The following is a 23196-nucleotide window of genomic DNA, read 5'->3' as shown; positions in this document are numbered from 1 at the left end:
AAAGTTGATTTGAGCTAGATTCCTTTATGCTGGGTAAACTATGAATGTTTTCAGCCTGACTTTACTGTTTTAAATGTTTTAAATGTTTGTGATTTTCACTGTAATTTTCTTGGGAAAACGGATTCCTTCACCTGGAGCTAAAAATAAATGACAAACTAAAAACGGTGTTGTCCTGCACTTCTCTGATCACCCCACTAGGCCCTGAACATTCTACTTCAAGTCTCACAATAGACATTAATGGGAAAAGGAAATCAAGTTCACAGTCACTCCCATCTTTATTCTTTAACCAACGTTTGCCTTGTCCCTGTTACGTGGATTGGAACAGGGAAACCCAAGAGCAGACTCAGATGAGGAGACTGGGATGAAGTAACCAAGGTATTTATTGAAACACAGGGGGGAGATGGAGTGCTGGACAGAGGAAGCTCGGGCGGGTTGCAGGAAACCAGGTGCGGAGGCTGAGGCTGGAGGGAGAGGGGTTGGGACAGGGTAAGCAGGTCCGGAGGGGAATCCAAGGGAGTAGTAGAATGGGGAATCCAGGGCAGAGTAGCGGGATGAGGAGACGTTGGACTGGAGACAGGGACCAGAGTCAGAGCGGGCAGAATGAGCAGAGATTACAATCTCGTAGTGTGGAAGTGGCAGGACTGAGTATTTGTAGAGGTCTTGATTATGGAACAGGTTGCAGCTGGTGGAGATCTGCTCAGACTCTAGCACACCTATCACAGTCACACACACAGAGAGAGAGGGAGAGGGAGAGGGAGAGGGCACTGGGGGAGTTGTGGTAGGTCAAGGAGACACAGGATGAGCAGTAGAGGGTGTGGCAGGAGTAGATGTAACAGTCCCACTCTCAGCCTGATCTACATTCTCAACACACAGCAGAACAGCCAAACATCCACTCTTGGCTGGTTATCTGGTTAGTCAGAACAGTTGACCAAGTATGTGTAGCTACCTGCTGAGTAGTCATCACTATCAGGGGCTTTGGAACCCTGGCTATGTACTGTAGCTGGAGATTATCTGTTGTTCAAATTGAAAGCTCTGTTGAGCAAGACTGGGCCATGTGATCCTGGGAACGAGAGTCTTGGTGTGCCCAGAGAGAGAGAGGGAATAAGTGAGAGCGCGATAGAGAGAGGGAGGGAATGTATGTATGTGTATATACATACAGTGGGGAGATTTGATACACTGCCGTATTTGCAGGTTTTCCTACTTACAAAGCATGTAGAGGTCTGTAATTTTATCATAGGTACACTTCAACTGTGAGAGACGGAATCTAAAACAAAAATCCAGAAAATCACATTGTATGATTTTTAAGTAATTAATTTGCATTTTGTTGCATTACATAAGTATTTGAACCCCTACCAACCAGTAAGAATTCCGGCTCTCACAGATCTGTTAGTTTTTCTTTAAGAAGCCCTCCTGTTCTCCACTCATTACCTGTATTAATTGCACCTGTTTGAACTCGTTACCTGTATAAAAGACACCCGTCCACACACTCAATCAAACAGACTCCAACCTCTCCACAATGGCCAAAACCAGACAGCTGTGTAAGGACATCAGGGATAAAATTGTAGACCTGCACAAGGCTGGGATGGGCTACAGGACAATAGGCAAGCAGCTTGGTGAGAAGGCAACAACTGTTGGTGCAATTATTAGAAAATGGATGAAGTTCAAGATGCAAGATCTCACCTCGTGGGGCATCAATGATCATGAGGAAGGTGAGGGATTAGCCCAGAACTACACGGCAGGACCTGGTCAATGACCTGAAGAGAGCTGGGACCACAGTCTCAAAGAAAACCATTAGTAACACACTACACTGTCATGGATTAAAATCCTGCAGCGCATGGAAGGTCCCCCTGCTCAAGCCAGTGCATGTCCAGGCCCGTCTGAAGTTTGCCAATGACCATCTGGACGATCCAGAGGAGGAATGGGAGAAGGTCATGTGGTCTGATGAGACAAAAATAGAGCTTTTTGGTCTAAACTCCACTCGCCGTGTTTGGAGGAAGAAGAAGGATGAGTACAACCCCAAGAACACCATCCCAACCGTGAAGCATGGAGGTGGAAACATCATTCGTTGGGGATGCTTTTCTGAAAAGGGAACAGGACGACTGCACCGTATTGAGGGGAGGATGGATGGGGCCATGGAGTGGCCTAGCCAGTCTCCAGACCTGAACCCAATAGAAAATCTTTGGATGGAGCTGAAAGTCCGTATTGCCCAGCGACAGCCCCAAAACCTGAAGGATCTGGAGAGGGTCTGTATGGAGGAGTGGGCAAAAATCCATCCTGCATTGTGTGCAAACCTGGTCAAGAACTACAGGAAACATATGATCTCTGTAATTGCAAACAAAGGTTTCTGTACCAAATATTAAGTTCTGATTTTCTGATGTATCAAATACTTATGTCATGCAATAAAATGCAAATCAATTACTTAAAAATCATACAATGTGATTTTCTGGATTTTTGTTTTAGATTCCGTCTCTCACAGTTGAAGTGTACCTGTGATAAAAATGACAGATCTCTACATGCTTTGTAAGTAGGAAAACTTGGAAAATCGGCAGTGTATCAAATACTTGTTCTCCCAACTGTACATACATACATACATACATACATACATACATACATACATACATACATACATACATACATACATACATACATACATACATACATACATACATACATACATACATACATACAGTGTAACGGTCGTCGTATGAAGGAGAAGAGGAGGACCAATGTGCAGCATGGTATGTGTCCATATTTAATAGAACAAACTGAACATGACAAAATACAAAATAACAAAGTGAAATAACAAACCGAAACAGTTCCGTGTGGAACACACAGACACAGGAAACAATCACCCACAACTCAAAAGTGAAACCAGGCTATCTAAGTATGGTTCTCAATCAGGGACAACGATTGACAGCTGCCTGAGAACCATACCAGGCCAAACACAGAATCCCAAATTATAGAAAAAGGAACATAGACTGCCCACCCCAACTCACGCCCTGACCATACTAAAAAAAAGACAAAACAAAGGAACTAAGGTCAGAACGTGACATACAGTACCAGTCAAAAGTTTGGACACACCTACTCATTCAAGGGTTTTTCTTTATTTTCACTATTTCTACATTGTAGAATAATTGTGAAAACATCAAAACTATGAAATAACACATTTTATAAATGAGATTCTTCAAAGTAGCCACCCTTTGCCTTGATGATAGCTTTGCACACTCTTGACATTCTCTCAACCAGCTTCACCTGCAATGCTTTTCATCCTATTCCCCATATAGTGCATAGGGCCCATAGGGCTGTGGTCAAAGACAGACAGAAAGGAGTATGGAGGGGCATCACCAAGCCAAGGAGATGTACTCACTGAGTCATACCACTCCGGTGTGTGGGTGTGCGTATTTGTTTGTGTGCAGGAATTTGTGCATTTGTGTGTGTGTTATCAGAGGGTAGTGGTGGATAGAGCAACATGCTCCCAGAGGAACATGCTTACACCCATCCTCCATCCCCGTTCACAACGCCCTAGCAAAACTGAAACCTTCTTGATGGTAACAGGGCTCACTGTTGCCCCTCGTGGTCAGTTACCACGTCATCTCCCGACGTCCACAGGCATGGATGGATGTCGAATACTGACTTGTATCATGGGTGACCTGGCTGGGATGGAGTGGACCTGGGACTATCACCTGGCTGGGATGGAGTGGACCTGGGACTATCACCTGGCTGGGATGGAGTGGACCTGGGACTATCACCTGGCTGGGATGGAGTGGACCTGGGACTATCACCTGGCTGGGATGGAGTGGACCTGGGACTATCACCTGGCTGGGATGGAGTGGACCTGGGACTATCACCTGGCTGGGATGGAGTGGACCTGGGACTATCACCTGGCTGGATGGAGTGGACCTGGGACTATCACCTGGCTGTGTTTATAGCCAGTCCAAACACAGGCCAGCCACTGATGCAATCTACGGCTGTATGACACACTTAGTCTTTTGAACTTTCCTCTTGCTGACACGTGCTCAAGTACAGCACACTCACCCATCCAATGCAGCATTCACATACAGTACAGTACTTGGGATAATTCATTTTTCTCAATAACAAAAATCTTGAGTCTCAAACTCTGAGGAGGCTGAGGACACTATGACCACACACACACACACACACACACACACACACACACACACACACACACACACACACACACACACACACACACACACACACACACACACACACAGACACACAGAAGCAAGAAACAACACCCTTGGTTTGCTTCTCACTACATCTACAGCACCCAATGCTAAAACAAAGTCTAGTGGAATGAAAGTGAGAGTAATTTATGGACCCTGTCAAACTGTACAGAATATTAATGGACTGCTTTTAAGGATGTAACTTAATATTCTGCAGAGGTAACTGACACCCCGCTCTCAATGCTTCATTACCTTTTTGTACTCAGTCCACCAACCACCAACCCTTTCCAACACACACATACACACCCATGCATGCACGCCTCAAACACACACATAGGCACACAAACACACACTAGCACATTCACACACACTCACACACGCACGAACACACACAGACACACACAGACAGACACACACTCACACAGGTGCCTGTTGCCTGTCCAGTCCAGACCCAGCCCACGCTTGACATCACCGCATCAAACAACAGCATCAAAGCATCAACCACTGCTCCAACTGATAGTCACTCCCTCTCACTGACACATGCCAACAATCACACATCAACTAGCACTCTAATATTCATCAACAGTCGCACAAGCAAACACATACTCATTTTGCATATGATAATGTACTTTTACTCACACAAACACACAGTCACACACACACACATACAGTACCCTACCAAAGTTTGGACACACATACTCATTCAAGGGTTTTTCTTTATTTTTACTATTTTCTACATTGTAGAATAATAGTGAAGACATCAAAACTATGAAATAACACATATGGAATCATGTAGTAACCAAAAATATGTTAAAGAAATCAAAGATTCTTGAAAGTATCAAAGATTCTTTGCCTTGATGACAACTTTGCACACTCTTGGCATTCTCTCAACCAGCTTCACCTGAAATACTTTTCCAACAGTCTTGAAGGAGTTCCCATATATGCTGAGCACTTGTTGGCTGCTTTTACTTCACTCTGCAGTCCAACTCATCCCAAACCATCTCAATTGGGTTGAGGTCGGGTGATTGTGGAGGTCAGGTCATCTGATGCAGCACTCTATCACTCTCCTTCTTGGTCAAATAGTCCTTAAACAGCCTGGAGGTGTGTTGGGTCATTGTCCTGTTGAAAAACAAATGATAGTCCCACTAAGCGAAAACCAGATGAGGTGGCGTATCGCTGTAGAATGCTGTGGTAGCCATGCTGGTTAAGTGTGCCTTGAATTCTAAATAAATCACAGAATGTGTCACCAGCAAACATCCCCCACACCATCACACCTCCTCCTCCATGCTTCACGGTGGGAACCACACATGTGGAAGATCATTTGTTCACCTACTTTACGTCTCACAAAGACACGGCTGTTGGAACCAAAAATCACAAATGTGGACACATCAGACCAAATGACAGATTTCCACCGGTCTAATGTCCGTTACTCGTGTTTATTGGCCAAAGCAAGTCTCTTCTTATTATTGGTATCCTTTAGTAGTGGTTTCTTTGCAGTAATTTGACCATGAAGGCCTGAGTCTCCTCTAAACAGTTGATGTTGAGATGTGTCTGTTACTTGAACTCTGTGAAGCATTTATTTAGGCTGCGATTTCTGAGGCTGGTAACTCTAATGAACTTATCCTCTGCAGAATGGGTCTTCCTTTCCTGTGGCAGTCCTCGCGAGAGCCAGTTTCATCATAGCTCTTGATGGTTTTTATAACTGCATTTGAAGAAACTTTCAAAGTTCATGAAATTTTACAGATTGACTAACCTTCATGTCTTAAAGTAATGATGGACGGTCGTTTCTCTTTGCTTATTTGAGCTGTTCTTGCCATAATATGGACTTGGTCTTTTACCAAATAGGGCTATCTTCTGTATACCAGCACTACATTGTCACAATACAACTGATTGGCTCAAATGTATTAAGAAATGTATTAAAATTCCACATATGAACTTTTAACAAGGCACACCTGTTAATTGAAATGCATTTGAGGTGACTACCTCGAAGCTGGTTGAGAGAATGCCAAGAGTGTGCAAAGTTGTCATCAAGGCAAAGGGTGGCTACTTTGAAGAATCTCAAATATAAAATATATTTTGATATGTTTAACACTTTTTTGGTTACTACATGAATCCTTATGAGTTATTTCATAGTTTTGATGTCTTCACAGTTATTCTACAATGTAGAAAATAGTGAAAACAAAGAAAAACCCTGGAATGAGTAGGTGTGTCCTCACACCTCATGATATGTACTGTACACACACATATGCTGGAAAACGCACACACACAACACACACACACACACACACACACACACACACACACACACACACACACATACACACACACACACACACGCACACACACACGCACATTCACTGAAACACACACACCACTCCTCTGTCAGCATGGTAATTGGTTTGCATGCCAGCACATTAGCTTTCAGATCATCCTGTCCCCCTGTAGGCATGTAAAGTCTCTCTCTCCTTAATTCTACCTCTTTCTTGTTCTCTCTCTCTCTTCCTCTCTCTTCCTCTCCACCTCTCATCCTCTCCTCCTCTTCACTGATAGATAGACATCTCCTTATTATCCACATGTGAATGAATGTGTTTGTTCTGACCCTGCCTCTCTGCCTGCCATGCCTCTGTTCTGTTCTGAGCTCCAGAGCTCAGCCAGCCAGCCACACAGTCAGCAAGCCTCCCAGCCAGCCAGCCAGCCAGTCAGCCAGTCAGCCACGCAGTCTTCCCCTGCCCCCCCCCCCCAGGCCACGGGGGCTCCGTCTGGACTTGTCAGGCCTCCGCTGTGCTGGATGTGCCCATTCTGACTGTCAAAGGCCCCTGTTTACCCTGTGCTTCCCCACAGCTTCCAGCATCCATACATTACTTATTCATTATCCTGAGCTGCTTAGAATGTAGTACAACTAGCAGTTCCATGGAGGCTGGTACACGTGTATACGTGCTTTGTTATTACAGAACATATTTTTGTCTGCAATTAAGTTGTAGATTGTAGTGGGTGGTGGGATGTGAAGGTGTTGTTCTGTGTGGGTAAGGGTGGGCAGGTGTGCGGGACAAGAGGCATTGTGGTCGTATTTGTGTGCGTCTTCATCTCTTTGTGTGTATGTGTTTTGTGCGTGTGTGTGTTCATGTGTGTATATGTGTGCTTACAGCAAGCTGAGAGGAACAGGATGGGTGGTCCTGTCAAGGCAGGTGCCCACATTTGAGTCAATCATAGGGCAGGAAATTGAAATGGCACTCTGTCACACACACACACACACACACACACACACACACACACACACACACACACACACACACACACACACACACACACACACACACACTTGAAAATAATGCATTTATTAATTGCATTGTGGTGTTGTAGGCTAGTCTAGATAATTGTGTTGTCCATAAACAAGATCAATAGTGGAGCTTTTTAAGCTGTGTGTCTCATGTATTTTCTGTTCTTTCGTGAGCAATGACATACCTGGCCTCTCCGCTGCCTATCAGCTATTACTCTATGTTCATGTGCATTTATATAGAAACTTGGAGCAGCTTTGAATGGTTAACCTATTGCACATTGGGACAAATTATCTACCTACCACTGTTGTCACTATGAATGGTGGATATGCACCATTCAAAGCATTAGGAACACCTTCTTAAGATTAAGTTGTACACCCTTTTTCCCTCAGAACAGTCTCAATTCGTCGGGGCATGGAATATACAAGGTGTCGAAAGTGTTCCACAGGGATGCTGGCCCATGTTGACTCCAATGCTTCCCACAGTTGTGTCAAGTTGGCTGGATGTCCTTTGGGTGGTGGATCATTCTTGATACACACTGTTGACCTTGAAAAACCCAGCAGCATTGCAGTTCTTGACACACTCAAACCAGTGTGCCTGGAACTTACTACCATACCCTTAATAATCCTTCTTCAACCTGTCTCTTCCTCTTCATCTGCACTGATTGAAGGGGATTTAATATGTGACATCAATAAGGGATCATAGCTTTCACCTGGATTCACTTGATCAGTTGGTCCTGATGTATGGCAGTATAGACAGTTAGACTGGTAGTCTATAGTAAGCATGCAGAAAAGCATAGTGCATAAGGGAAGTAGGCACATGAAAGCCGATGAGGAAATGTGGCTATATGGAAGAAATTATATAGTAAAACCTGCAAAATGGCGAATGTAAACCATCCTCTGTGCCCAATAAAAAGCCAAACAACACTCCCCAAAGCCCCAAAAAATGGTACAACCCTCCCCTATTTTGGTCAGTGGAGGGTGATGGTGCTGGTAGGTCAAAGTTTAATTAATGCTGGTAGGTCAAAGATTAATTCATGTATGCCTAAATTCAGGTATAGATATCACTTACCCTATCATTTCTTGACCAGTTTATAGGCAAGTTTGTAGCCAGTTTGTAGGCAAGTTCTCTGCATTTGAGGCTAATAATGTGCCAGTTTGTAGGCAAGTTCTCTGCATTTGAGGCTACTAATGTGCCAGTTTGTAGGTAAGTTCTCTGCATTTGAGGCTACTAATGTGCCAGTTTGTAGGCAAGTTCTCTGCATTTGAGGCTAATAATGTGCCAGTTTGTAGGCAAGTTATCTGCATTTGAGGCTAATAATGTGCCAGTTTGTAGGCAAGTTCTCTGCATTTGAGGCTACTAATGTGCCAGTTTGTAGGTAAGTTCTCTGCATTTGAGGCTACTAATGTGCCAGTTTGTAGGCAAGTTCTCTGCATTTGAGGCTACTAATGTGCCAGTTTGTAGGCAAGTTCTCTGCATTTGAGGCTACTAATGTGCCGGTTTGTAGGCAAGTTTTCTGCATTTGAGGCTAATAATGTGCCCGTTTGTAGGCAAGTTCTCTGCATTTGAGGCTACTAATGTGCCAGTTTGTAGGCAAGTTATCTGCATTTGAGACTACTAATGTGACAGTTTGTAGGCAAGTTCTCTGCATTTGAGGCTACTAATGTGCCAGTTTGTAGGCAAGTTCTCTGCATTTGAGGCTACTAATGTGCCGGTATGTAGACAAGTTCTCTGCATTTGCGGCTACTAATGTGCCAGTTTGTAGGCAAGTTCTCTGCATTTGAGGCTACTAAATGTGCCAGTTTGTAGGTAAGTTCTCTGCATTTTTGGCTACTAATGTACCAGTTGTAGGCAAGTTCTCTGCATGTGAGGCTCTGCATTTGAGGCTACTAATGTGCCAGTTTGTATGCAAATTCTCTGCATTTGAGGCTACTAATGTGCCAGTTTGTAGGCAAGTTCTCTGCATTTGAGGCTAATAATGTGCCAGTTTGTAGGCAAGTTCTCTGCATTTGAGGCTACTAATGTGCCAGTTTGTAGGTAAGTTCTCTGCATTTGAGGCTACTAATGTGCCAGTTTGTAGGCAAGTTCTCTGCATTTGAGGCTACTAATGTGCCAGTTTGTAGGCAAGTTCTCTGCATTTGAGGCTACTAATGTGCCGGTTTGTAGGCAAGTTTTCTGCATTTGAGGCTAATAATGTGCCCGTTTGTAGGCAAGTTCTCTGCATTTGAGGCTACTAATGTGCCAGTTTGTAGGCAAGTTCTCTGCATTTGAGGCTACTAATGTGCCGGTATGTAGACAAGTTCTCTGCATTTGCGGCTACTAATGTGCCAGTTTGTAGGCAAGTTCTCTGCATTTGAGGCTACTAAATGTGCCAGTTTGTAGGTAAGTTCTCTGCATTTGAGGCTACTAATGTACCAGTTGTAGGCAAGTTCTCTGCATGTGAGGCTCTGCATTTGAGGCTACTAATGTGCCAGTTTGTAGGCAAATTCTCTGCATTTGAGGCTACTAATGTGCCAGTTTGTAGGCAAGTTCTCTGCATTTGAGGCTACTAATGTGCCAGTTTGTAGGCAAGTTCTCTGCATTTGAGGCTACTAATGTGCCAGTTTGTAGGCAAGTTCTCTGCATTTGAGGCTACTAAGCCCATGAAACTAGTCTGCGAGATTCTTGACATGTTTATCAAGCTCAGACTCCATGTCATGAGATGAAACGTTGTGTGTATCTGCTACTCTGTCATAGTCTGTCTTTCACACAGGTACGTGTGTGTTTTATTTCTTGTCATTGCTTAACACCCAGGCAGTCCTACAATGTAAGCTAGATGCCCTCAATCTCACTCAAATCATCAAGGAACCAACCAGGTACAACCCTAACTCTGTAAACAAGGGCACCCTCATAGACGTCATCCTGACCAACTGGCCCTCCAAATACACCTCCTCCACCTCTTCAACCAGGATCTCAGCGATCACTGCCTCATTGCCTGTATCCGCCACGGAGCCGCAGTCAAACGACCACCCCTCATCACTGTCAAACGCTCCCTAAAACACTTCTGTGAGCAGGCCTTTCTAATTGACCTGGCCCGGGTATCCTGGAAGGACATTGACCTCATCCCGTCAGTTGAGGATGCCTGGTCATTCTTTAAAAGTAACTTCCTCACCATTTTAGATAAGCATGCTCCGTTCAAAAAATGCAGAACCAAGAACAGATACAGCCCTTGGTTCACTCCAGACCTGACTGCCCTCGACCAGCACAAAAACATCCTGTGGCGGACTGCAATAGCATCGAATAGCCCCCGTGATATGCAACTGTTCAGGGAAGTCAGGAACCAATACACGCAGTCAGCTAAGGCCGGCTTCTTCAGGCAGAAGTTTGCATCCTGTAGCTCCAACTCCAAAAAGTTCTGGGACACTGTGAAGTCCATGGAGAACAAGAGCACCTCCTCCCAGCTGCCCACTGCACTGAGGCTAGGTAACACGGTCTCCACCGATAAATCCATGATTATCGAAAGCTTCAATAAGCACTTCTCAATGGCTGGCCATGCCTTCCACCTGGCTACTCCAACCTCGGCCAACAGCTCCCCCCCCCCCCCCCCGCAGCTCCTCGCCCAAGCCTCTCCAGGTTCTCCTTTACCCAAATCCAGATAGCAGATGTTCTGAAAGAGCTGCAAAACCTAGACCCGTACAAATCAGCTGGGCTTGACAATCTGGACCCTCTATTTCTGAAACTATCTGCCGCCATTGTCGCAACCCCTATTACCAGCCTGTTCAACCTCTCTTTCATATCGTCTGAGATCCCCAAGGATTGGAAAGCTGCCGCAGTCATCCCCCTCTTCAAAGGGGGAGACACCCTGGACCCAAACTGCTATAGACCTATATCCATCCTGCCCTGCCTATCTAAGGTCTTCGAAAGCCAAGTCAACAAACAGGTCACTGACCATCTCGAATCCCACCGTACCTTATCCGCTGTGCAATCTGGTTTCCGATCCGGTCACGGGTGCACCTCAGCCACGCTCAAGGTACTAAACGATATCATAACCGCCATCGATAAAAGACAGTACTGTGCAGCCGTCTTCATCGACCTCGCCAAGGCTTTCGACTTTGTCAATCACCATATTCTTATCGGCAGACTCAATAGCCTCAGTTTTTCGGATGACTGCCTTGCCTGGTTCACCAATTACTTTGCAGACAGAGTTCAGTGTGTCAAATCGGAGGGCATGCTGTCCGGTCCTCTGGCAGTCTCTATGGGGGTGCCACAGGGTTCAATTCTCGGGCCGACTCTTTTCTCTGTATATATCAATGATGTTGCTCTTGCTGCGGACGATTCCCTGATCCACCTCTACGCAGACGACACCATTCTATATACTTTCGGCCCGTCATTGGACACTGTGCTATCTAACCTCCAAACGAGCTTCAATGCCATACAGCACTCCTTCCGTGGCCTCCAACTGCTCTTAAACGCGAGTAAAACCAAATGCATGCTTTTCAACCGATCGCTGCCTGCACCCGCATGCCCGACTAGCATCACCACCCTGGATGGTTTCGACCTCGAATATGTGGACATCTATAAGTACCTAGGTGTCTGGCTAGACTGCAAACTCTCCTTCCAGACTCACATCAAACATCTCCAATCGAAAATCAAATCAAGAGTCGGCTTTCTATTCCGCAACAAAGCCTCCTTCACTCATGCCGCCAAGCTTACCCTAGTAAAACTGACTATCCTACCGATCCTCGACTTCGGCGATGTCATCTACAAAATGGCTTCCAACACTCTACTCAGCAAACTGGATGCAGTCTATCACAGTGCCATCCGTTTTGTCACCAAAGCACCTTATACCACCCACCACTGCGACTTGTATGCTCTAGTCGGCTGGCCCTCGCTACATATTCGTCGCCAGACCCACTGGCTCCAGGTCATCTACAAGTCCATGCTAGGTAAAGCTCCGCCTTATCTCAGTTCACTGGTCACGATGGCAACACCCATCCGTAGCACGCGCTCCAGCAGGTGTATCTCACTGATCATCCCTAAAGCCAACACCTCATTTGGCCGCCTTTCGTTCCAGTACTCTGCTGCCTGTGACTGGAACGAACTGCAAAAATCGCTGAAGTTGGAGACTTTTATCTCCCTCACCAACTTCAAACATCAGCTATCTGAGCAGCTAACCGATCGCTGCAGCTGTACATAGTCTATTGGTAAATAGCCCACCCATTTTCACCTACCTCATTCCCATACTGTTTTTATACTGTTTTTTTATTTATTTACTTTTCTGCTCTTTTGCACACCAATATCTCTACCTGTACATGACCATCTGATCATTTATCACTCCAGTGTTAATCTGCAAAATTGTATTATTCGCCTACCTCCTCATGCCTTTTGCACACATTGTATATAGACTGCCCATTTTTTTTTTCTACTGTGTTATTGACTTGTTAATTGTTTACTCCATGTGTAACTCTGTGTTTTCTGTTCACACTGCTATGCTTTATCTTGGCCAGGTCGCAGTTTCAAATGAGAACTTGTTCTCAACTAGCCTACCTGGTTAAATAAAGGTGAAATAAAAAAATAAAAAATAAAAATTGTACCTCTTCAGTGTCATTCAGTCTAGTTTTTCCTCCCTTGCTGCTGTTCTAATGAACTTCTTCCCTTCTCTCACTTCTCTCATTTCCTGGTGGCTCTCTCAAGAACCTCAAGGGCGGCTAGACCTCTGATTGTTTTCCTCTATCCTACACTCTTAATAAAAGTGCTATCTAGAACCTAAAAGTGTTTTTAGGCTGTTCCTATAGGAGAACCCTTTGAAGAACCTGTTTTGGTTCCATGTAAAAACTTTTCCTCAGAGGGTTCTACATGGAACCAAAAATGGTTCTACCTGGAACTAAAAAGGGTTCTACCTGGAACCAAATGGTTTTTTTCCTATGGGGACAGCCATATAACCCTTTTGGAACCCTTTTTCTGAGAGTGTATACACGGGGCATGATGATATCTGCCCTGTAACAACACACTATCTTGAGTTCATATGCACATGACACACTGCGAAAAAACACTACCCATATTATGCATAAAACTGACCAAATGTTATCATTTGTATGGGGTATGGTGGCAATTGGCTCAAGTTACCCCAAGGCTAACATTGGAGTAACAACAAGCTACTTTGATGCTAGGGGTAGGACCTCATATTGTATCTTACAGAGACCCCAACTGGTGTATAAAACAATCTTAAAACAATCTACTTTGGGTTAGATACAAGCATCATGACACATATAACACAATAAATTCATTTGAATGTACAACTTTTTCCATGATCTCTTCTTAGATATTTTGGTCATGTGATTACTTTTGTGTATGGTTTCCTAGAAACAAGAGGTGGCTCAACTAAACTTTTGGCTCAACTTACCCCACTTTCCCCTACATGTCTGACTAGTGGAGTAGCCATTTTACCAATATGCTGCATTATGTTTAATCAATCATCTTTCAATAGAAAGTCTCTCATGTCCAACCAATGTACCATTGTTCGCTCTGTTATGTGGCACGTGCAGCTGCTGTTGTTGTACTAATCTGCAGTCTGCAACCCCTCTACCTTCCACAGCAGGTGAACTAGGTGAGGGTGGGAGGTGGGGTAGTAACTTCTTTAACACGTTACCCAAGTTAAGGTTACAAATACTTAGCTGGAGAGCTCGGCTGCACTATATCTCAGCCTTTTTCTACTTGTCAAAAGCAGGAGCAGTCATAACAGCAGAGGATCAGCAGGGAGTTGGGTTGGGAAAGGAATTCACAGAAACACAGAGAGAGGAGTACCATATGTGGGTGAGAACCATGTTCTCATACAAGATGTTTTCCTTTTGTTCAGCTGCACAACCACACCTTAAATGAGGAGAGGGAGCAAGGGAACGCACTGGACAGGGTGGAGGAGAAGAGGGGAGGACGAGAGGAGGGGGATCATTGAATAGCTGGGCATAATGTGCTCTGGGCAGTCCCAGACCCAGCTGTTTTCCATTCTGTGGAAGTCCAAGGAGTGAAAGAGGGAGTGGGAGAGAGGGATAGAGGGAGAGAAGGGTTGTGTAGACAGGGAGAGGAAGAGAGGGGAAGAGAAATACAGGGAGAGACTCATGTGGTGAAGAACATGAGGGTTGGGTATGACAGAGATCAGAAGAGCAGTACCTTCTTAACAGCTCTGCCCCTCAACAGACACCCACACATACACATGCTAGCTCCCTCTATAGGCTAAAGTGGTGTGTGTTGGTTTGGGGAGGGGAAGCTAAATGCTGAGCAGACAGACAGTGTGTGTATTTCTATATCTTCTGTCCTGACTCTGGCAAGGCCCCTGCCCCTAAGGATGAGACAGCAGACAACACCCTTGGCCTTCTCATCCAGTCCCCCCTCACCCCCGAATTCCTCCCCTCATCTCGGTCCACCGACTCCTTCCCCTCACTTCAGTTCCCTGCCTCCCTCCCATACTTCTCCAGGGTTCATCGCCCAATTCCAGACGCCACACACAACCAGGCCTGCATACTGTCCACACGCACACACACACAGATAAGACCACTCCCATCCCTAGATGTCATTTTTCTGGAAGACTACTGGTATGCCTATGCAGAATGCAGAATGGTGGTACACTCAGTACCTAGGGCCATGCTGATATGACCATCTGAAATGGGGAGTTACCTTCGGCTGTTGTTGATTGAGGGCAGACCTTGGCAATGCCCTTAGAGCATAAACATGTTCTCAATGTAACCAAAGTGAGTTTAAATGATGTAGATTGAATGTGATCCTTGGCATGTTTCTCCACATGTTTTTTTACACTCATATCTGTGTTGATCATGATCTCATATACCTATGCATGTCAGTGATTAAGTATATGCCCGCGAGTCTGTGCCTTGCAAGGAATGCCCATAGGAGTGCTTGTGTGACAGGCTGGGGGGGATGGTGGTGGAGGCACCCACCTTCTGTGCCCCCTGACATTACCATGCTGGGTCAGGGCACCAGTGCCCCGATACCAGACACCTCAGACCTTTGCCATTTGATTTGGGGTGTTGCAGGGGGGCAGAGTGAGAGTTGGCACACTGCCAGTAAGGCCCTGCCTTTTCAGACCACCCCATCAGAATGTGCCCTGGGCAGAGGCATCTCTGCCCCGGCCCCGATCCACCACCCCTGCCGCTCCAAGGCTCAGGACAGGAATACAGCTAGCTGGGGCACTCTGGGACATGTCTATCATGTTTGTATAAGCTTCCCAATGAAATCACACCAAAGAGAAGTTTGCATTACAGTTTATAGTGGATGTATGTATTTGAATAGAGATTATTTTGGGGCACTGACGGTGTCTATGTTCTGTGTCATAATGTTCCTATTCGTTGAATGTGAAGGTGGTGGCGCAAGTAGAGCTCTAGATTTCAGGTACAGCGTTCTCTCTTTTACATTTCTTTACGTGTCACGAAGCAAGTCGCAGCAAGGGGCTGGCTATGGATCCATATCCAGATATGTATGTAAATTATACAATGATTTCACATGCTGTTGAATAGTGTATCAGGAAACGTGCACACATGGTGTGTGTCTCTGGCTGCTCTTGCTCTTGCTGACAGGGTAATTGATCTGTTCAGTGTTGCATGTGGACCTAATACGATGCATGGGATTCTGCTGAAATTCTTTCTTCCACATGAGGTTCTTGTCTCTGTTCCATGGGTCTTTATTTCAGAATGCATTAGAAAAGATATGGTAATGATCATTGACATTCAGTGAAATCTCAATGAAATATTTCCATCGCAGGTGATAAAAGCTGTACTTTTCTTTATTTGTCTTTTGGAAGGTAAAATAGCTATCTCACTCATCTCAGGTATTTGAGCCGAATCACAGACTGCGTTGTGTGAGCTGCCACTGTCTGGCAAAATGTGGTGAAACTCTTCAACACAACACTAGGGGCTCTATTCAATTCTGTAGCTCTGAAGAGACTGACGATTAAAGGCAACATTTCCGTGGTTACGGAGACTGCATTCGCAGTAAACGCTGCATATGTCGGCGCAATTGGAAATGACCTTTAAATGTGAACTGCTCTACAATTCAGATATTCTTTACTATGGATTGAATTGAGTCTGGTGCTGAAAGACAATCTTATTGATGTGGATGGATTCATTCCTTAAAAGTGACAAGAAAAATAAAGTGACAAGACAGACGCTTTGTGAAACCATTACGCAATTCATTTTTATTGCCAAGTTGATTTTGAGTATAGAAACAAACAAAAACATAACATTTTCACAATGGCTTAAAACAAATAAAAGCCTTATCAAAAATTATTTATTTAGACATTGGAATTAAAGAAAATAATGATAATATCCCACGAAATTTACACACAAAACAATTACCTATAAAACATTTAGACATGCAATAAATACATTCATTTCACTAATGCAAAATAAAAACAATATTGAAAATGTAACAGAAAAATACTGTTTGGTTTTTTGTTCATTGCTTTGTATTCAAACCCTTGGTTTTTATTTTCAAGAAAGTGCTTGAAAAAACTGAAATATTTTAAATGAATCAAATAAAAAATACTGGTGTGCTTGTTTAGTAAATTAAATTCCATTAGCTTCCTGGAAAAAACAGAATAATATCTGATGTAAATTGGTGAAGTTTTACTGTTAAGTTTAGTGCCTCTGTCTTTCCCTTTCCCTATTCTGTCTACATGCCTGTTGAACCTTCTCTGTAACCACAAATTCAAATTCTATTTCCACCTCAATCACCTCAGTAAATCCACATTTCTATATGGGATCAAATTGGTTGTGTGTGTGTGTGCATGCGTGATATAAATGGGGAGTCTGTGTGTACCCTCTGTGACATTCTGGCAGGCGTCTCAGTGTGTGTTCAGTTCAGGCCATCAGTAACATTGCCTTTTCTTTAGTAATGACTTTTTCTACAAGAACTGACACTCCAAAAGGAGCAGGGAAGCCTAATTAAATCTGACCTAATCTGGAACAGCCAGTCCTGAACAGTGACAGGGCAGTCTGCCATCCAAGTGTGTGTGTGTGTGTGTGTGTGTGTGTATGTGTGTGTGTACATGTGTACTCATACATGACTATTAGACCCCGGGTTAGATCCGAAACGGGGTACTTTAGGAGAAGTACCGTAAATGAATAATATCATTAGAGTCAAGCCTTGAGAAACGGCAATATGATATTCTAGATTTAATGGTGTCCACTTAAATCTGTCTTGTCTGTTGATCAGGTCTGCGGTCTGACAATTTCACTGCCTGGTGGAGACAGAACGCTCCAAGCAAAACATACTGAAGAAGACATGGGGCAGCCACTAGCCACACCACTCTCCTCTGCTTCAACAAAGACTGTCTGTCTCTATCATGGGGAGACTGATTGATGATTTGAAGGCCTGGTAAGAAGAAACCAATGCTGAGGGCACCCAGACTGAGACGCCAACATGAAAACCTTACGATACAGCAGCTCACCGACACTCAGTTTTTTCTATGTTGTTTACTTAAGCTATGACTGGTCCTTTAACTCTCTCATTATTTCTTTCTTTCTCTTTCTTTCTTTCTCTCTCTTTCTTTCTCTCCCTCTCCATCTCAGCAGATGACTTGGCTGGTGGAGCTGTGGTCCGGTTTAATTGTGCAATTTCATCCACTCATGTTTACTTTACTGGCATCTTTCTTAGCATATTTCCCCCTGAACATTTCCTTCTCATAGTATCCTGCATTTCCTCAATAATAATGCTATTTTATCTGCCTTTGTAATACACTTCCTGACTTGAAAGCAAGTACATAATAACGTCATCAAATGTTGTATTTGGCCTGTCATCCTCAGTATTGTAACACATGCCTTGAAGTTCATTTTGGAACTTGATCAGGGTGTTAAGAAAAAGAAAGTAGTTGTTTGCGTAAACATTTAGACAACTGTCTTCTTCAGCTGGAAAAACAGCTGGAAATGACTTGATCATGGGAGGAGAGGAGGAATAGGGAAGGAGGAGTAGAGAGGAGGAGGGCTGGCGGCGTGGGCTAGTGGTTCGTGCTGAGTGTCAAGAAGAGAGCGGGAGACAGACAGAGAGGTGAAGGGAAAGCAGTGCTTTGAAGTAACGAGGGAAGGATAAGTGGGAGGCCAGTGGTTGGATCGGGGAGAGACGGAGGAAGAAAAAGGAGGAAAAGGAGGAAGCAACGTGGGAGAGGAAAGGCAATTGAGGGGGGTCGCGAGGGGGTCGCGAGGGTAATACAAATCATAATTCAATGATTTCTCCAGAAAAGTGCAGTTTGGGGGAATAAATGGAGGAAAGCAGCTGCTTGTAATAAAGACCGTTGAAAGTGTCAATTCTCTCCCTCCTAATTCAAACAGGTCCACTGTAGGAACAGCAGAGAAATAACACAGATGGACAGGTGCATTGTGGTCACTCAGCAGATGCACACGCACACCAGACATCAGAGTCATTTACATAATCTAATGTACTGCAGGGTTATTTCATAATAGTTGACATATGGATCAGGCTTAGGGTTCAAATACCTATACATGTTCCATGAGTTCATAAGATTCCCCCCAAAAAATCACACGAGTAAAAAAATGAAAACCTCAATATGAACATTGACCAGAAAAGTTACAACAAGTCTGCAATGAATGCTAGTATCAACATTGCTTGTTTTTCTAATAAGGCAAAGTCAGTCTGCAAGGCAAGAATGAGGCACAGAATATCCCAATAAAATAATTATGAAAAGATTGTCTCTGCATTAAAACTGACAGAGCTTTATTTTTCTCCTGTCTTGTATTGAGCCCTAGTCACGGTCAACAAAATGCTAACGTTCTCTTGGCACACATTGTTTAGTAAATGTCAACTGTAATAGTGGTGATATGGAGGGAGGCTGCTCTTCTTTTTCCTAACCAGTTATGTCATAGAGAGCCCTCTTCTGAACTGGTTGTGCTAAAAGTACACCACAAAGCTTATGAAAGTGGTTGTTAAAAGATCAGTGCAGTCAAAATCGTGATTTTCCTGTGTTTTATATATATATATTCTCACACTATCCGGTTGGAATAATACTGTGAAATTGTGAAAATTATGAGAATGTCCTTTTGGTGTAAGAGCTGTATGGGGTGGAGTTTTGGCCAGCCTAAATTAGTTAACAGACCAATAAGAAAGAGAGTTCCAAACCTCTCTGCCAATAACAGCTAGTTTTCAGTTTTCCCCTCCCCACTCAGACCACTCCCAGACAGACTTGTTTGAGAAATTGCTCTTTGCTAAGAAACTTTTTTTTCTACCATTTTGATTGAAAACAATCACAGTTAGGTACTTCATTGTTACCCCAAAATTGTAATATTTAAATAAAAACGTCTGCATTGGACCTTTCTGAAAGTAGAGCACAGTAAGAACAGCACTGTACAATATAAGAGTGGACAGGGGTTTCCTCCCCTTTAAAAAAAGAAAAAAAAAGGAAGGAAGGAAGAGGAGAAAAAGAAGATAGGGAGGCTCTTAACGTTTTCTGAATGGAGAGGTTTAGAAGTAAGATCAGTCTTTCATATTTAAACAATGGGCTCATGTCCACCCTGCTGAGCTCTCCATACTCCTCTCCCTCCCTATCTCCATCTGTGTCTCTATCGGTCCGCGAGCAGAAACACACTGCACATCCTGCTCAACGCTAAAGCCCAGCCAAGAGTTCACTTTCTGCTCCTCCACACCAGAACTATTCCCAGAGCATACATTAACAGCCATTCATATACTCAAATAACATGTGGACACAAACAGACAACCCAACACTTCTCCCTTTAAACTCGCTCGCACGCACACACACACACGGCCCCCCTGGCCCTGAGCAAGGCAGTTAACCCATCTTTACCGGGCGCCGAAGACGTGGATGTTGATTAAGGCAACGCCCCGTACCTCTCTGATTCAGAGGGTTAAATGCGGAAGACACATTTCAGTTGAAGGCATTCAGTTGTACAACTGACTAGGTCTCCCCCTTTCCCTTTATATAAAGGGTCATTTCAGAACAGTAACGCTGAACATTATCCTGCTTTCTCTTCCCGTACAGATTCGGTGTGTCAGTGGAAACACATTCTTTCTTGTTTTAACGGTGCACAAAAAGGAAAGTGGGAGATAGACTTTCAGTGAGATTGAACTAATGAATGAGAGAGAGAATGAGCAGGCGAGATGTATATTCCCACCATTGACATCCACTTCAAATGGGCTGTTACCTCTTGTCTATGGGACTTCACATGTCTGTGGTCCAACCTCATACTGCCATGATAAATAGAAGATTGAAATTGTCCACTGCCCCTGTCATTTAAACTAGTTTATTTTGTTATTACAAAACAGCTGGAGACTATTTTCTAAATTAACTTTGGAGACAAGTGTGGATTTTTTGTGTTCCACGTAGGCTGGAAACAAGCTAGCTTAAAGTGTGTTTGTGGTATGAATACACACACAGCCTTAGTCTGAGTATCATCATCATCAGCTCACAAACCCCGTCCAGAGAAATGGGTCAAACATCTTCAGGCTATAGCTTTCACCCGCTCAGAGCCCAGCCACTGTTTATCTGTTTAGGGAAACACTGAGAAATACATCACTCCTGGTGTGCAACCAAACACGTCACTAAACATTGCGGCTTTGGGTGAAAAATAAAAGACCTAACTCACATAGAGTGTTTATATGTTTCTTTGGAACCAGAGGTATTGCCTTACGTCTTGTCTTACAAGCCCTATCAACATGTACATTTGTATATTCTGTTGAATTAAAGAAGATCACCAGCTTGACTTTTCCTTATGAAGATTATGTCATTGGTCTGAACCACACAAAGCCTCTTTGAGGGCAGTAAAAAAGGAACATTTACACAAAATATGAAGATAAAAGCAGAAAATGTTAATATCACATGTTATCAACAAAATTGTAAGACATCTCATAACCATGAAATAACCACAAGTTTAGCACAGGACTATTGTCCCCTCAAAATAAAAATAAAAATGTGTGTAGATGTCTGTATCGGCTTGTATCTAAGTGTGTACGTGTGTGTTTGGTTGGTTGATTGCTGTGTAGCTAAAGTGTTGCGTCCCCATGCTGGGTTCAGTCCTGAGGTAAGCACCAGTTTCACTTTGCTTTGGTTCAAAATCTAAAGAAAGAGAAAGAAAATATGGGACAGAAAAACACACCTTGATATGCTCATTTTGCTACAGAATAAAGCCATTCAATTAATGTTGTACATTAATACAATCCCACAATACAAGGGCTTACTGTCTCAGTCTCCAAGCTAAGGTTTTAAGATTCACTAAGTCTATCACAGTGCATTCATGGCTTTAGTCTTCACATTAACCTACTGAGGTTGGCATTGGCACTATAGTGGTCAACAAACTCCAATCTGACACAAGGTCCGACAACGTAGAAAAAGAAAAAGCCAGCATGCTCCTTGGAATATATATATTTTTTAAATTGCAAAACAATAAGTGCCTTCAACCCCAAAACCATAAGTGCTCATTGTTTTCTAAAGGAACTGGGTGGTTGATATTGAGACCTGCTACTGTACTGTATTGTGCCATGTATGATAGTCTGCTAGCAGAGAGGCAGGGAAGCATGGAAGGGCAGATGGTAGGACTCGGCTCGGCAGTGCTCGGATGTCTTGTCATGGTGTGGATCAGAGGGGCTGGATGGCAGGCATGAAATGGGCCGTCAGGCTGACAGACAGTGTGAATTGTCAGGGAGAATGTGAGATTTCACAGGGATTATTGGAAGACTGGGAGGCCAGCAGCTGGGCTGTGCTGTTCACCCACACCGACGGCCCGGCCTGCCGCCGCACCACAAGCAGAGCACTGTCAGAGGCAGCTAGCGCCCAGCTCTCATGTTCACAACGTCGTCACATTAGCAGCTCCCAGTCCCTGTGTGTGTGTGTGTGAACGTATGTGTATTAAGGCAGCAGCGGAGCAGTCACTTTGGCCTGTCAATGACAGCACGGCCCTCTGTCTCTCAGACAGAGTTGAGACTACATGGGGGTGGTCAAATGGTTTTAAAGTGGTTATTTATCTGCAGTATGGGACAATTGTCAGTCCTGATTCTTCATCTGTGTTAGAGGGAATTGCTGCTATTGATAGTGACTGATTGGTGGTAATTGACTCTAGCCTCTCGGCACTGACTTGGGTGGCCTCTCTGTGCTCTCCTCTGGTGAGTTGTACAGCTGCACCCACCATTGTAAATATTACACAATGTCACAGGCAACACCCATGCTTAGTCTACACTCCACACCACTGGATGTTGAAGCCATGGAGAAGGATTGGCGTGTCATCAGTTGGGTATGCACCATGATGCGTCCCAGTTGTGAGATCACAGGGTTGTGCTCCTCGCTACTTTTCAATAACAATTTGAAGGCACTGGGATGCAAGTCAAAAGAGAGGTTATGGGTTTAAAGGGTTATGGCACTGGGTGTAAGAGTCAGTAAGCTACTATTATTTAATATGAGTCTCTCTGTACACAACATCATGAAGTACGTAAAAACGGTGGAAAAACAAAGCATAGATCACTTGACTTAAATGGCGGAGCGAATGCTGTCTTCCGTTATTCACTCCCTCATGACTAGAACATCTGGAGCATGGGGTACAACTGAATAGGAAGATACAGAGGACATCCAGTACCCCAAAAACTAAATGAAGTGTTCCAATCACTTGCAAATCCCAAAGGTTTGGCTTTTTCTTTTGTGCAGCGTTCCTTTCAGTTCTGGACAGGAGCCCTGAATCATGTCCATATGTGCTTTTTTCCATTTGATATACATTTACAACAGTAATAGTACA

General features: G+C 44.0%; 1 protein-coding gene across 4 annotated transcripts in view; it reads right to left on the bottom strand.

Annotated features, from left to right (window-relative positions):
* Positions 1 to 16615: 16615 nt before the first annotated feature.
* LOC115136735 (hypermethylated in cancer 1 protein-like) overlaps positions 16616 to 23196 on the bottom strand; it is an 18912-nt gene continuing 12331 nt past the window's right edge. For all 4 annotated transcript variants that reach the window (XM_029672470.2, XM_029672472.2, XM_029672473.2 and 1 more), the window contains exon 2: positions 16616 to 23196. This exon is cut by the window's right edge. The gene's annotated coding sequence lies outside the window, so the exon portion shown is untranslated.

Source organism: Oncorhynchus nerka, linkage group LG11, assembly GCF_034236695.1.
Source record: "Oncorhynchus nerka isolate Pitt River linkage group LG11, Oner_Uvic_2.0, whole genome shotgun sequence".
Taxonomy (NCBI): Eukaryota; Metazoa; Chordata; class Actinopteri; order Salmoniformes; family Salmonidae; genus Oncorhynchus; species Oncorhynchus nerka.
The sequence above is the reverse complement of the archived record's forward strand: the minus strand, read 5'-3'. Positions and strand labels throughout refer to the sequence as shown.